Source organism: Eublepharis macularius, chromosome 14 (genome assembly GCF_028583425.1).
Source record: "Eublepharis macularius isolate TG4126 chromosome 14, MPM_Emac_v1.0, whole genome shotgun sequence".
In the NCBI taxonomy this organism is placed as follows: domain Eukaryota; kingdom Metazoa; phylum Chordata; class Lepidosauria; order Squamata; family Eublepharidae; genus Eublepharis; species Eublepharis macularius.
Window position 1 is genome coordinate 21,845,969 of NC_072803.1, and position 14,703 is coordinate 21,860,671.

Genomic DNA, 14,703 nt, shown 5'->3' on the forward strand with positions numbered 1-14,703 from the left:
AAGAGAAAGCTGGAAGGACTAGTTTAAAAGTTGGCAACTTGAGAAAGCAGCTTGCACACCAGAGCGTGCACATCCCTCACGATCTGAACGATCCCCGTGTATATTTGAGTAACCACATGCAATCCTAAAGAGAGCTACGATCTTCAAAGTCCAATGAAGTTAAGGGGCTTAGAAGGACACAACTCTGTTTAGAGTCCACTGCATGAGTGTCAGAACCGTAAAATAACTGTTTTTATTTAAAAGGAAATCCAGAAGCTTGCATCAAGTTATATTATACATTTTCCTTAAAACTGATGACTACTTTGTTATCACTTATTATATTTACAGTCATAAGCAGCTGAAGGGAGAATTTTTATTTTCAGGATGACTCACATATGAGAAGGGTAATAATGCTCAGAGTGAGGGGTAATCATGGGTGGGGGCACAGTGGGACAGGTCAGGTGGGTGAAATTTGGAAAACAACCACTTTTAGGGAGCACGAGAATGAATGATTCCTATTCTTCCCCCATTCCCCAAAAGCACAGCTCCTTCTTTAAAGGGAAGTTGCCATATCACATATTTTAGGAGCCCGTTTCCCCCCAAATTCCTAGGTAGGGAATATCAGGGCTTCAGGTTGGGTGGGGTGCGGATACACCTGTTTCAGGAATCTAACCATGGCTCCGTATGCTCAAAACTGCCTTATGAGCCATCTATATTCATAAGTGATGATTTTATAGCCAGAAGCTCCTTGAATGAATATATCTATGAACAAAAAAAAAAAAAAGCAGAACATGGAAAGGAGTTCTCCGTTTGAGCTAAACAAATATATAATCTGACACAGCTCCCAACCGTCAGTTCAAAACCCCATTTCCCCCAACCAAAGCCACTGCCTCAGCTGGGAGTGACCACAAGCCCTCTAACGGCTTTTTCTGTCCATTAAATGAGAAGGATGCTCAAACAGGCCTTTTTGCAAAGCAGCTTGCAAACAGAGAGGGAGAGAGGGGGGGCACGTACAACGGATGCTGCTCAGAGGGAACTCCAAGCCTCCTCTCTGCAGGTGGTGGAGAGCGCAGCGGCGAGCAGACACCTGGTAACCCCACAGAAACAAGGTGGCTACCGAATTCTGAGTGGCAGCAATCTTGAGGGGCAGGGGCAGGGGCACGGGAGAGGGTCAACAGAACAGAGGAAGAAGCAGCCCCCTCCCCAAAATTTCGAACACACAGTGGTGCATTCAGATGTTTGAGGTTGCAGCCCAAACCCACCAACCCCCCCCCCAATTAAAGAAAAAGAAACATGAGGTTTACAGTGTAATCCTAAACAGATACATCCTTCTAACCCCACTGATTTCAATTGAGGGGTATAACTGCTTAGGATTGTGCTGTTATTGCTTTAGCTGATAGGAAAACTCTACAAATCTGCCCCTTGCTTGCCTGGGAAAACAATCATTGCTCTGCCGCTGCCTCTACCCCAGATACAACTGCCAACTTTTAAAACCAGTCCCTGTGCCTTGACTCACTTCTTAATCCACAAACATTCCCGTCTGTTATCTATGCCATGAAAGGAGACACCACCGGTTTCTGTATACCAAGCTGCTAATGGCACAGGGGCAAGCCTGGCCTATTGGCAACCTTACTTATATATCGTATTCTTCTGATATTCGTTTTGTCCTCATAACAACCCTGTGAAGTAGGCGAGAGAGTGTGACTGGCCAAATGAGCTTTGGGGCAGAGCAGGTATTTGGTTTGAACTTGGGTCTCCCAAATCCTAATCCAACACTAACCAGTTTACCAGACTAGATCTCCCCTCTACTTTGGCAGCAAGCCCTTCAGAGGCCAACAGCATAGTGAAAAGCAGCACAGCATCTTGGGTCACCAGCACCTGGGGCAACTCCTGTCAGGTGGCGCCCGTCACCACACACGCGTGCACACGAAGTGCGTGCATGCTCCCAGGACCGTGATGACATCACATCCAGGAAGTGACATCACCTTATAGGGTGTGGCCACCCCCCGGGAGTGCTCCCACAACTTGGGCCGTGGCTCTCCCGCCGGCATGGCAGGCGGCCAGGGCAGCACAGGCAGCCTCCCAGCCCTTCTGCACAGCCACCAACGCAGCCGCTGCCAGCTCCATGCACCCAGCGAGCTGCCCAGTGCCCAGGGCAGCGCAGGCGGCCTCCCAGCCATGCTGCCACCGCCAGTTCCGTGCGCTCCTGGCCAGAAGCCATGCCTGGCACCTTCTCACTGGTGGTGGCCAGGGCAAGCAACACCCCCCTGCCCCCCTAAAGGGAAAGGGGAAAGGCAGGATAAAATATTACTAAAGAGAGAGCCAGTGCAGGGCAGTGGCTTTGGAATCCAACTAGGATCTGGGCCCCCTGGTTCAAACTCCTCTTTTTCAAGAAGCTTGCTGGAGACCTTGGGCCAGTCATTCTCTCTCTGTCTCACCTACTCCACAGGGTTGTTGTTATAAGAATAAAATGGAAGGAACCACATCCATTGACCTGAGCTCCTTGGTGGCACTAAATAAATAAAAATAAAACAAAAGGCTACCAGCGAACATGTCAGGAAACACAAGTTCCCATCCCAGTGTATCTTGCTTTTATTTATTCACTAGCATAGCGTTGCACAATGTGATGTGAATCCACATCAGGTGGCACAACTCACACAGGGCTTTCGGGGGCACAAAGGCAGCTGCCTCCCTTTTCTGTAGGATCTTTATCAGCTGTGACCCAGCCGCCACCATTCCATGATATCAGCCCTCTGGTGCAAAATCAAGGATCCAGCCAACACGGCAAACATATGAAGACCATTGGTACCCCCTGCTGACTATTGACTGACAGCAGTTCTGCGGGATCCCAGGTAGAGAAAAGTCTTTCTGAAGACTCCACTTTAACTGGAGCTGTCAGGGATTAAACCTATGACCTTCAGCTTGCAAGGCATGTGCTCTGCCACTGAACCATGGCCACATTAACAAGGACTCTGGAGAAGTCACAGAAAGCACAGTGCACACCATCTACTGATGGGTGTACCACAGTGGAAACTCTGTGAGAGTAATCAACTTAATAGCGTGGTACTTTCCTGGAAATCATGCTCAAGTCTACTCAATAGGGCTCCACTGAGTAGACTTGAGTATGGTTCTGAGTAGACCTGCTTAGGGTTGTTCTCTAAACAGCAAAAATATGTGTCACGTGCATAATATACACATTGCTTCATTTATTAAGAAAGTCATTGGTCTGAGAAAAAAAAAGCAACAAGTCGAGTTCTGAGGGAAATGTACATTTTTGCTGTCCTTTGTTCTCTAAATGAAGGTTGAGTTAACCAGGGTACTTTTTGTTTTTTTTAATGGCATTTCCAAGGTTTTTCATCATGATAAAAACCATTGCTTCTGCAAATTCTTTCAGCCAGCTGAATTTCCTGAAGCTGTAGCCCACAAGTAGTTTCAAGATGAATCTGCCATCTTAAAGTAGCTGTGCAAACTTGCAGGGAAAAAAAACCATTATTTCTCTCTCTCTCCCAGATTTCCCCCCAAAACAAAGCTAGCTAAAATAAATGATAATCTTAATTCTCTTCTTTCCCCTGCTAAAAACACACCATTTGCAATAACACCACAATCTTGAACCAGAAAAACAATATACATTTTAAGAAATGCATAGCTGAGAAAAGGAAATGCTAAGGGAAAGCTTTGCTGTCCACACCTTACTGAAACCAGAAAACAGAAACTAGAGGACAGGATTATCTTAAGATTCACTCCCTGTAGCAGTCACTGGAAATGATGACTGAGTTCTGAGTATGCTGGCATTTTAAAGGACGCCCCCACAAGTTAGCCACTGCTGTGAACCAGAGCTCTAGCCACCCTTCCTTTCTAAGGAAGGTTTCCGTATTTCCAGAAGGGGCTTCAAAGAACCTCTAGAAAAATCCTCACCATCTACAGAATCACCTAAAATGTGTTTATTTTATTTCAGTATTTATTAGCCACCTTTCCTCCAGAGGTGCTCAAGACAGCTATTCACTTGTCAACCTTTCAATCTATGCATACTTTGAAGTTTTTAGGCATCTTTAGCAAAATCATACTTGCAGAATATATGTCCAGAATACAACCTGCAGAATACAATATTTTAAAAACCTAATGTACCAATAAGCAGTTCTCTTTTGTTAAGTGGAATTGCTACAAATTTAAAATCCGGCTGTTTTCTTTTTTTTTTTAATACTTCACCTTTCCTCTTAGTTTGGCTAAATCTGGCTATGGCCCTGGAATGAACTTGCTAGAGATCTTGGTTAGAGATCCTGCTCTTTGTGCCCCCATCTTTGGAGGAGAGATGGGTGAGACAGGTCTTTTTCTGCTGTGGGGCCTTTTGCACATCAATTTTTAGGTATCAGGCATAGCATCCATTACTTTTCAATACTTTTGGAAATAGGTAGTTCTTGTTTATGTTCTTGCTCCTCTTTTCTATTGTGATAATTACAACTACTACTGCTACCATTTGGGAGAGGGGCCACAGTTCAGTGGTGGAGCATCTGCTTGGAATGTCCCAGGGCTCAATCCTCGGCATCTCCAATGAAAAAGATCAGGCAGCAGATGATGTGAAAATTCTCTTCTAGGGACCCTGGAAACCTTCTACAACTCTTGAGCAGATACTACTGACCTTGATGGACCAAGAGTCTGAGTCTATGTGCTGTCTGAGTTTCTTACCAGTACTTTTCAATATAGGCAATTTATTGTTTTTCATTTTTAAAAAAATGTTTAAAAAACATAAGCTGAATTCAGAATTGAGGTGAGATATAAATGTTTTCAATGAAACAAATAAACCACAGGTGGCAATGCAGAAACCTTATGCTTTGGAGCACAATCACATTTCATGTGAAAATGGTAGGCGTGCTGCACTGTATCAGAGTAAGTAAGCCTTCCCTTGCTGTTGGAGAAAGATGTGGCAGAAACCAGTCAGTGGATCCAACTGAAAAAAAGTTATAGGCTCCAGCCTATAAAAAAAAGTTACAGGCTTCATATAGGCTCCAGCCTATATGAAGGGCTGTGACTTATCAATGCATGTGTGGACAATCAATTATCCAGTATAGCACATCCAGGAAGGAAATACTGCTTAATTCAAGCAAGAAGTCATACCAAACACTAAACATTGCTACTATTTACTCTGTAGGATTAATATTCTTTCTTTAAGGGGGAGAATAAATACAAGGTGGTAATATCTAACAACACTAAGGCACATGAATTCCATGGCTTCTAGATCATATTTATTTTTCCTCAATGGGGACTCAAAGCAGCTTACAAAGTTGTTCTCCCCTTCTCCATTTTATCCTCACAACAACCACCCTGTGAGGTAGGTAAAACTGAGAGTGAGTGACTGACCCATGGTCACCCAGCCAAGCTTCCATGGCATGATGTGCATGCGGGAGGCGTTCCTGTAAGAGATGGAGGTTATCTTTTCTAAGGTGATGCTTGTCTTCTGCAGTTTTTGTACATACTTGTATTAAAATTAACATTTTAAATGATGCTTGATTCATCAGGTACACCTTTGTACAGGAACCCCCCTCCCTCCAAGTTTTCAATTAATTTATTGGAGTAAACACTGCAGCTGTACGTTTTCTCATTACTAGACTCCGTGTTCAGTTCCTTAAAATGAAATACAGCAGCACTCAAGATGGAGGTCATGCAGTTCCTTCCTTCCATACAGTTAACAGGAAAGATGTTCTGCACATGCTCTCTGGCACTCTCTTCTATTACTTTACATCGCCTTGGAATTGAAAGCAGATTGAACAGTCAAAATCCTGGACCAAATTAAGCCCTGATTAAATTGCATCTCTTAAGACTGCCCTTTTCCCTTGTATAACCCAGCAGGCTTCCAAAAGTCTTAGTGGAAGACAGTTGAAGCTGTCTCCTGTTAACTGAGATAATAAGATTCTTTTCCCGGTAGAGACTGGCCTACTCCCAGGGGACAGGGGTTGAAGCCAAGGAGTTAATTGAGGACAAATATATCCAAAGTCCAAAGTATAACAGCTGTTTATGACCCACCCCCAGCATCTCTGAGTTCCCAGTCTGGCACTTCTTCCATTTAATTCAATTAAAAGAAGCTTTATTATTTTCCATTTTTTTGTCCCAGTAGAACTGTTATTCCTTTAAGAAAGGGCCTGTCTGGTTTTTAACCAAAAAAACCAGTCAATACTAGGAAAAACTAGAATGCCGGTGGTGGTGGTGAGGAGAACAAGAGACACTTGGGTTTTCCATATCACTCAGTTGTATAAGGGCACAACCCAAACCCCCACCATCCACACCCTGGGGACAGGAAAGGAGTTTCCTATCTCGCCCTAATTTTTTTTTTTAAAAAAAACTGAAACAACAGCAATTTGGCAGGATGGAGGCAAACAGTACAGGGTAGACAGATAAAAAGTGTTCCTGCTAAAAGTAGCTTATGCCCCATTAATTCTTTTAGCCTTTGAAGTGCCACATAGCTCTGCTGTTTTTTGCAGTAGATTAATATCTGAGAAATATCATATAGCAATTTTGAGTGTCAAACCTAGCTTCAAATCCTCAGTTTGCTCTCTTTCTCTGTCTCAGACTCATCTACTCAACAAAGTTGTTGTAAGGTATAAAATGAGACAAAGAAAAGCATCTACATAGCCTTGAGGTCCTTGAAGAAGGTGCAAGATAAAAATATACTAGAGAGAAAACCATCACCCCACTTTATACCATTGTTTTCAAATACAAGGAACTTTAACAGGTATCACTTTCTTCTATCCCCCCACTCCAAGTATGACCAGAATGCATGAGAAATGCACCCTAAAAACCACATCTAGACTTAAAACCTTTTCCTACAGTAGCCAGTGAATTGTGGAGGGTGCGTAGAGTGCTTCCTATTCCTCTGAGGCAGTGCTGGATTTATGCAGAAGCTACAGTTTGGAGCCTCTAATTACGAGGGGCCTCTAAATTTAAAAAAATACTGAAAATTGCTATTTTTAAAATGTTTTGCCTTCAGCAATTCTTCATGGTAGATTTCTGAGAATTCCCCATCAGGAAAGATTCCGCCTCTGTTGGGCTCAAGTTCCTGAATAGCTACCTCATGTTTTATTTTCAGGTGGATAGCCATATTGGTCTACAGTTGAAAGCAAGATTCGGGTCCAGTAGTACCTTAAAAGACCAACTAGATTTCTAGGGTATGAGCTCATATTGTGGAACACGTTGGTCTCTTAAGGTGCTACTGGACCTGAATCTTACCCTTTTGTTATACTGTAATTTTTATACTGAGTTGACGAACTCTACAATCAGCCCTCTTTTACATAATTTTAAGGGTCACTCTGATGAGTGATTAGTCTTTAAATCTTTTATCTGACTGGAACCCTTAGATTACCAATCAAGTCGCTTGGTATCTTCCAGCTGCTCTGAGATGTTGTGAGTTGATTGTGAATGATTTTAGGTAACTTCTTTCTGCTCTTCGTAAAGTTTTTGATTATCTCATAGTGCCATTCTTGTAGTTATGTAGAAATTGGACATTTTGTTAAAAAAATATTGATTGTAACTAATGCCTAATAAAGGTTGTCGCTATTTTTTAAAATTTGGGTATTGAGTCTCTGAAACAAAGCTAAGTCCTCTGCAGGGCCCTGCTTTGTGGGAAACCAGAGTGAAGAGAGGACAGGGGGCCCACACCTCTCACACTGGTACAGCCAGCAAAGGGATTCTCCTCTCTTTGCATCCCTAGCCACCCTGCTGGGAAGGTAGGCTGGTTTCTCGGAGGCAATGACAGTGTCAGTCCACTCCCCCTCCAGGCCCCAGCGTCAGGCGGCCTCTGGAACAGCACGTCCTGCTCGCTCAATGCAGCCTCCTCCAGCTGCAGAGAGCCAGCCAGCGAGACCGCAATGAAGCGGCACCCAGCAGCAGCCGGCTGCCCTCTCCTCTGCCCCCCACCCCAGCCAGGCCGGGCAGGCAAAAACACAGCACGCCTCTCCCTGTCCCTGACATTCCAGAAAAAGAGCGAGAGAGGCAGGCCGGCCCAGAGAAGAAACAAGGCCTTTGCACTCCCACCCTTGGCTATGGGGTTCCCCCCTCCCCCCAAGCAGCAGTGAAATATGACTCTGCAGGCTCAACATGCCTTGTGCTGTCATGTGAGAGACAGAGAGAGAACAGCAGGATTGGAGTCCAGTGGCACCTTAGAGAGCAACAAGATTTTCACAGTATGAGCTTTTGAGAGTTAAAGCTCCCTTTGTCAAATACACACACACACACAGAAAGATACATTTTGCGCATCAACACTGCCTCTTTTAAAATTCATCTCCAGCTTCGTTAATAAGGGGTTTGTTGAGGTATCATTTATTTATTTATTTGGTACATTAGGGTTGCCAACTTCCACTGGTGGCTGGAGATCTCTTGGAATGACAACTGATCTCCAGACTGATCAGGAGAAAATGTTCCTCTGAGGAGTGGACTCTGAGGCATTATATACCACTGAGGCTCCTCCCCTCCCCAAATCTCCCTCTATCCAGGTTCCACCATCCAAATCTCCAGGAATTTCTCAACCTGGAACTGGCAACCCTAGCACATTACCTTTTTTTTAAAAAATCCCCTTCTTCTTCTACAGAGCTCAGGGCAATAAACAGCATTTGCTCTTGCTCCATTTTACCTTCATGAGCAAACTGTAAGAGGCAAGACAGACACTGGGGCTGGCCCAAGATCAAGCAAGTTTTATGGCAGAGTGGGGGTGGCAACATTAACTTCTTATATGCATAACAGGTCAAACCAAGAATTTCAGGGGGGAAAAAATCATTTTTTAAAAAAAAATGTAGCTGTAAACTAAGGAGACTTAAATATAAGTAATATTAAAACAGATCAATTGTTAAGCTAAATAGTTAAGTTAGCAAGCTAATATGCTGAACATAATAAGACTGAATATAATGTTGAATATAAAATGTAAAATATAAAAGGTGTGCTTGCCTTTACAAGGGACTCTGGGACTGGATCAGATCTAGGCACCAGATTCAAATAATAGTGATGTTTAGAATTCCAGATGGATAATAAGCATGTTAGTCTGTTGTAAGATCTACCTCTAAATCTGCTTTCTGGGCTTCTGCCTTCAGAGGTGAGGCTGGTGGTGACTAGAGGTAGGGCATTTTCCTCTACTGGCACCTCACATTTGAAATGCCTTACTCCTTGACGCTATCTGCTGTCTACCCATGCTGTCTTTTAGGCGTCAAGCCAAAATATTTTTTTACACCCAGGCTTTTAAGTAAGGGTTTTAATTTTTTTAAGCTATTTTATGATCTGAGGTCCATTTTATGGATATCTTCACACTGTTTTAATGACCCTGGCTGCATAGGATTTTGGCTGTTTTTAAATATTTGCAAGTTTACATGTATATACCCTATTAACATTGTTTATTGAAATGTATTTGAAACTGATGGTACTGACTGACACTGTGTAATCTGCCTTGAGTCAGAGTAAGAAAGGCAGACTACAAGTAACATAATATTGGTAACTGATGATAATTTTATATTGTTTTTCCTTGTAACCCCCTTGAACAGGTCCTCCGGAGAAGGAGATGAACATTTTCCTAAATAAACAAATAGAATAATAAACAGTAGCAAAATAAAACAGGAATCCAGGGGCACATTTAAAGACTAACAAAATTTATTCCATCATATGCTTTTGTGAGTTAGCGCTCACTTCATCAGATGTGTGAAACGTACATCCATTAGATAGACACATTTATACTAAAAGCTGCAAACAACAGCATGGGAGGAGATGATACAAAGCGTTCAAAAGAAGATTCAATTGGAGTATATTATATTTTTATTTTTCAACAGGCATGAGCATGGTCATTGCTTCTTGATCCCAGCAAGCTTTGCTGCAACCAAAAATCTTTTTGCATTTGGGGCTGAAATCCCTTGCACACTTACCCAGGAGTAAGCCCCACTGAACCCAGTGTGGTATAATTCTGAGTAGACAACTCTGCATAGTATTGCCCTGAGCAGACAATTCTGCATAGTATTGCCCTTCAAGTCTAGAAAGTGCCTCTCTCGTTCCATTTTAAGAGGTTTCAAATATCAGAAAGCAGAGAGTTTTATCACACCCTTTTTGCTTCCTCTCCTCCTCTCCGTTTTTCATTCTTACTTCATAATATTCAGTCTGACAAAAAGGGCTGAAAGATACACTTGCTGCGGCACTTTCATAAAGATCATTTTCTTTACTCTCTCTCTCTCGGCAAGATTACAAGCTAGTATTTTTTCAAAAATTCAAAATTTCACAGGGTGATGGGGAAAGGGGAAGGAAAGAGTAAAGCCCTTCAAGGTAGGTATTTCAGATACTTCTGTGTGGGGGATGCAAAAGCACTCACAGTAGCAACGAAGCCACCACCCTGGGGGATCCTTGGAATTCCCTCCCCATTCCTTTGCTCCTGCCATTCCCCACCTCCCATTTTGCCCAAGGTCTTAAGAAAATCAATAGTAGGTATATCCCTATAGGGTTACAGTGATGTGTGTGTAAAGTGCTGTCAAGCTGCAGCCAATTTATGGCTACCCCATGGGATTTTCAAGGCAAGAAATGAACAGAGGTGGTTTGCCATTGCCTTCCTCTATGTAGCAACCCTGGACTTCCTTGGTGATCTCCCTTCCAAGTATTGACCAGGGCCAACTATGTCTAGCTTCCGAGATTTGATGAGATCAGACTCGCCTGAGCCATCCAGGTCAGGACACATTGATACACCCACCACTTACTACCAAAAAAAAGCCTGCTGGCAGCTGAAGAAGAGGAATGAGACTGCAAAGAAATGGAGAAGGAAAAGTGGCACCAGATGTGGGTTCCAGGTTTAGAAATCCACACCCTTCTGTCCACTTGTGAGCTAACCTGCTCGGACTTGAATGTTTCTGGAAGCAACAGATCAAGGAAGCAGGTGCTGGGGAACATCCAGCAAAGGAGAAGGAACCATGGAAAAGAGAGACAACATTGTGCAGATGCTTCCCAAAAAATCCTGCTGCAATTTGAGAGCCAGGGTGGAGCAAATCATCCTTGCTGAAACATCCTTCCACTTGGTGGAACCAGATGCAGATGCAACCAGATGCAGAAGAGTCGTTTCCCACACAGGAGCAGAAGAGGGAATTTTGACAAGTTGCTTCTCCCCCTGTGTGGCAAAGCTGCATCGCACCCACACCTACACAAATATCCTGGAGCACAGGCACACTCGTTATCTGCAAGGTATCCTTGAAGAAATGCAAGCTAGTTGCTCCCAATATAGGCCACTTCTCCCCCCCCCCCCCGACACTATCTTCCACACCTTTACTCAGTAAATTCCTCCAATAATTGGTATACCTTTGGTGTTTCATTACATAAATTAATTAAGGACAGTAAGAACCCCAAAGGCTGTGTTGCATAGCAAGCAGTTTTATATCTCCACTTTAAAGCTGTGGCGCTGGCAGGAATACCTTGCAATGTCCACGTACCAGAGAAAGGCTGAAGCTGTCTGGCAATATTGAGTCTACTTCCTTGAAAAATGACCTGTAAGGCAGAAAAAAAAAACCCAGGAGTAGAAATGGAAGGCTAGTAAAGTACTGTATTTATGTGAGGAGTTTTGAAGAGGTAAACCCGGTCTTTTTGTCAAACAACCACCACCGATACTAAGAGTCTAGCCGATTAGAGATTTGTACACCAGGCAATGTGATATGGATGAACGATTGGCAAAACACTGCCTGTGCTTAATTAATCTAAGTCTCCAAGAAAGGGTGAGAAGTTTCGTACTCAGCTGGTATATGAAGGGCTGCACCCAAGTGAAGAAGCAGGTGTTGGATGGGTTGTTCTGCCTGGACCCTCCATTTCTGTAAGGGGAAGGAAACAAAAACCACATTCCTCCCCTCTCCCCCATCATTACAGCCTTAAATTACCAAGTCACTAGTCTCAAAATATGAAAAAGGGAAAGAGCCATGAGAAGGCCTGTACTAACATGAACTAATACTCACTCATACGCATATTTTGTGTGGGGGGGGGGGTTAACACATACGCACTTGTATTTAAACATTACTGAGGCAGAGTTTGGCACTCAGTTTCCTGCTTGAAGGTACTGGTTCCCTATTATCGAGTCTAACTACAGATGTATTTTACAACCATTCTGCAACCCCAAAATAAGTTTTGGACCAACGTTAATCATATACCCCTGGGATCAGGAGCCAGCGCTCTGGAATTTGTCATACAGCAGCACCTAGTCCAAAGCATGGATTGTGCGCAAAGGGCTACAAAGTGGAGTGCCCCAGGAATCCCACAGGGTTGCTAACAACGGAAAGGGCCAGGAAGCTGCTGTCCTCCCAAATGAGCTCTGGGCCACTTGAATCCATACATTTCCAGAACCTGGAGATAATGTTTCGCTTTGGCCAACTTCAACCTCATCCCACATCCTACTTACTGAAGCTGAGAAGGAAAATAAAAGCTTCATAGGGGCTGGTATTTGGGGTGGGTTGGGGTGTTTCAATTTTTCTGGTGCGCAGAATGCTTTGTAATTCTTACCTCCTGTTGTTATAGTGCATCATTAAAGTAAAGTGGGTCCTTTAAACATAAGAAACACTCCCCGAGAATGTGAGGTTTTTTTTGGAAGATAAGCATTTAGGACTCCATAAACTGACATTTACTTGTACTTTTAGGACACCAAAAACTGATGTGTTTTTCCTATGCTTTGCTGGGATGACCTAGAATTTCCACCATTAAACCGCAATCCCATCGTATGGTAAACCCTAAATTAATTCTAGGCGAGGCTTTAGCTCCTATCCCTCCAGATCAGCAGCTTCCAATTAGTGATTTTCAGTCTACTGAGTACTAAGTTAGCCATCATCTGTGAGGGGTTTTCCCTTTAAAATGCCCAGCCATAAAAGCAGTGACACATTGGAAGAAACACTGAAGGGTGGGTGAGTACAGACCAAACAGATTAGCTAGGAAAAGTCAGCCAAGCAAGTTTCCATCAGAAAATAGCAACTCTGCCATAGTTTGGGACTACATAATATAAGTTCACCTGTCCGATCACAAAGCCTATCAGAAACCCCAAAGATTGGTACACAGGAGCACATACTTCTCGGCTTCTTGTATCTGAATGTGTGAACCAACTTCATTGCAAAACATGTTTTAAGGACATATGGAAGCTATCCCAGTGGACTTTTATCTGTGATGTGACTTCCAACCATGTCAAACCTGCCCTAAACTCTTATGAACTATTGCAGGGAAAAGTGTCTAAATGGCTTTTAACACAAAGTCCATTTACTCTTGAAGGAATGTTTGTTTTGTTAGATCTGAGTTTCCTCTTTCCCCCAGGCAAGACACCTGGGGGAAAAGCAGCAGGCAGAAATTCACCAGCTCATCTTTTTAGCATCCCAACCCCTCCGCAGGAAATGTAAAGATATGACTGCTAAATTTATGCCTGTCAGAAAACTTTTTAAAGCGCAAAAGAATTTGTCCAGAAATAGGTGGCCAGTGAGGAGATGCAAAGGAGGACAGGGCTTCTGTACCTTTAAATAGGTGTGTGATATTTTTACAGGTATAATTTGTCATGCAGAGACAGGTAAAGACTCACCTGCTTCTAACATACCTTTTGAAAGATACCAGGCACTCATTCTCCTTTGCATATGTTTATCCAAACATCTGCAGTTGGAATATCACTTTAAGGTTGCAAATCTTATGCATATTTTCTCAGAAATTGATTAAAATGGCAGTCACTTCATAGTTCAACATATGAGGTATAAAGACTCTTACAGTCTTTATCCTTGAAGCAACTTCAAGAGCATACAATTTTTATTTATATTGTACAGATGGAGAACTAAGGATGGGAATCGGTGACAAACACCCCAAGAGCTACTGACATTGAGCTGGTATTTTAACATTGCCAATTGGAGGGGGCCACACCGAGGGAGGGGTGATCAAGATCAGAGGCGGATCCTTCTCACAGGCTAACTAATAGGGATGCTAGAACCAGGCACCAATGGGTTAAGGGTCTGAGATTCTAAGCATCTGAAACTCATTCAGCAAACAGGCTGAGCCGCTTTGTATGCACAGAGGGTGGATAATGTCTCTGTCTCTACTTTGGAGTACAAGGTTTTGTTTGTTTTGGGGAAAGGCAGCAGATGATACAATCACTGCTCCCCGGTATATGTCTAAGTGTTTACCCAAGCTGGGGGGGGGGGGTAATCTCGATATTCTTCATCTTCCAGTGTTGCTATTTTTTCTCTTGCAGAAATCCTGTGACAATGAGTTCCGCAGCTCAGGTTAATATGCTTATTTAAGAACTCCCCCAATTCACATACTTTACTTTGTCTAATTAACGGGCTACTCAAGGAGTGAATACACAACTAGTCTCTCTCTCTCTCTCTCTCTCTCTCTCTCTCTCTCTCTCTCTCTCTCTCTCTCTCTCTCTCTCTCTCTCTCGTAACAACAGGTGAATTTCCTTGACAGGGTCACCATGTTAAACAAGAGAGGAGGCTCCCCTTGCTTACTGCACAAAGGTAGTATTTTGGCTTCTTGCATTACAGAGCAGTATTTGGTGCCCAAACCTCCATTTGCGGAAAATTATCCCTTCTAAACATAACACAGCTATTACAGGCACACAAGCTGTGTCCTGAATCTGGAACTCTTGGATGAGATGGATTATCTTGACCCATTTAAATCTGGCCTTTGGACAAGTTTTGTGATTGACACTGCTTTGGTCGCCCTGGCTTGTAATAGCCAGAGCACATGAGCTCGTCAATACTCTTGAACCTCTCAGAG

General features: G+C 43.3%; 1 protein-coding gene across 4 annotated transcripts in view; it reads right to left on the bottom strand.

Moving 5' to 3' along the window:
- ZMIZ2 (zinc finger MIZ-type containing 2) overlaps positions 1-14,703 on the bottom strand; it is a 109,317-nt gene that overhangs the window by 47,857 nt on the left and 46,757 nt on the right. Inside the window, exon 1 of one of the 4 annotated variants that reach the window (XM_054997416.1) lies at positions 11,409-11,433. The exons of the other annotated variants lie outside the window; for them this stretch is intronic. The gene's annotated coding sequence lies outside the window, so the exon portion shown is untranslated. Of the gene's footprint in view, positions 1-11,408; positions 11,434-14,703 lie in introns of those variants that run through there. 4 annotated transcript variants of the gene reach the window in all.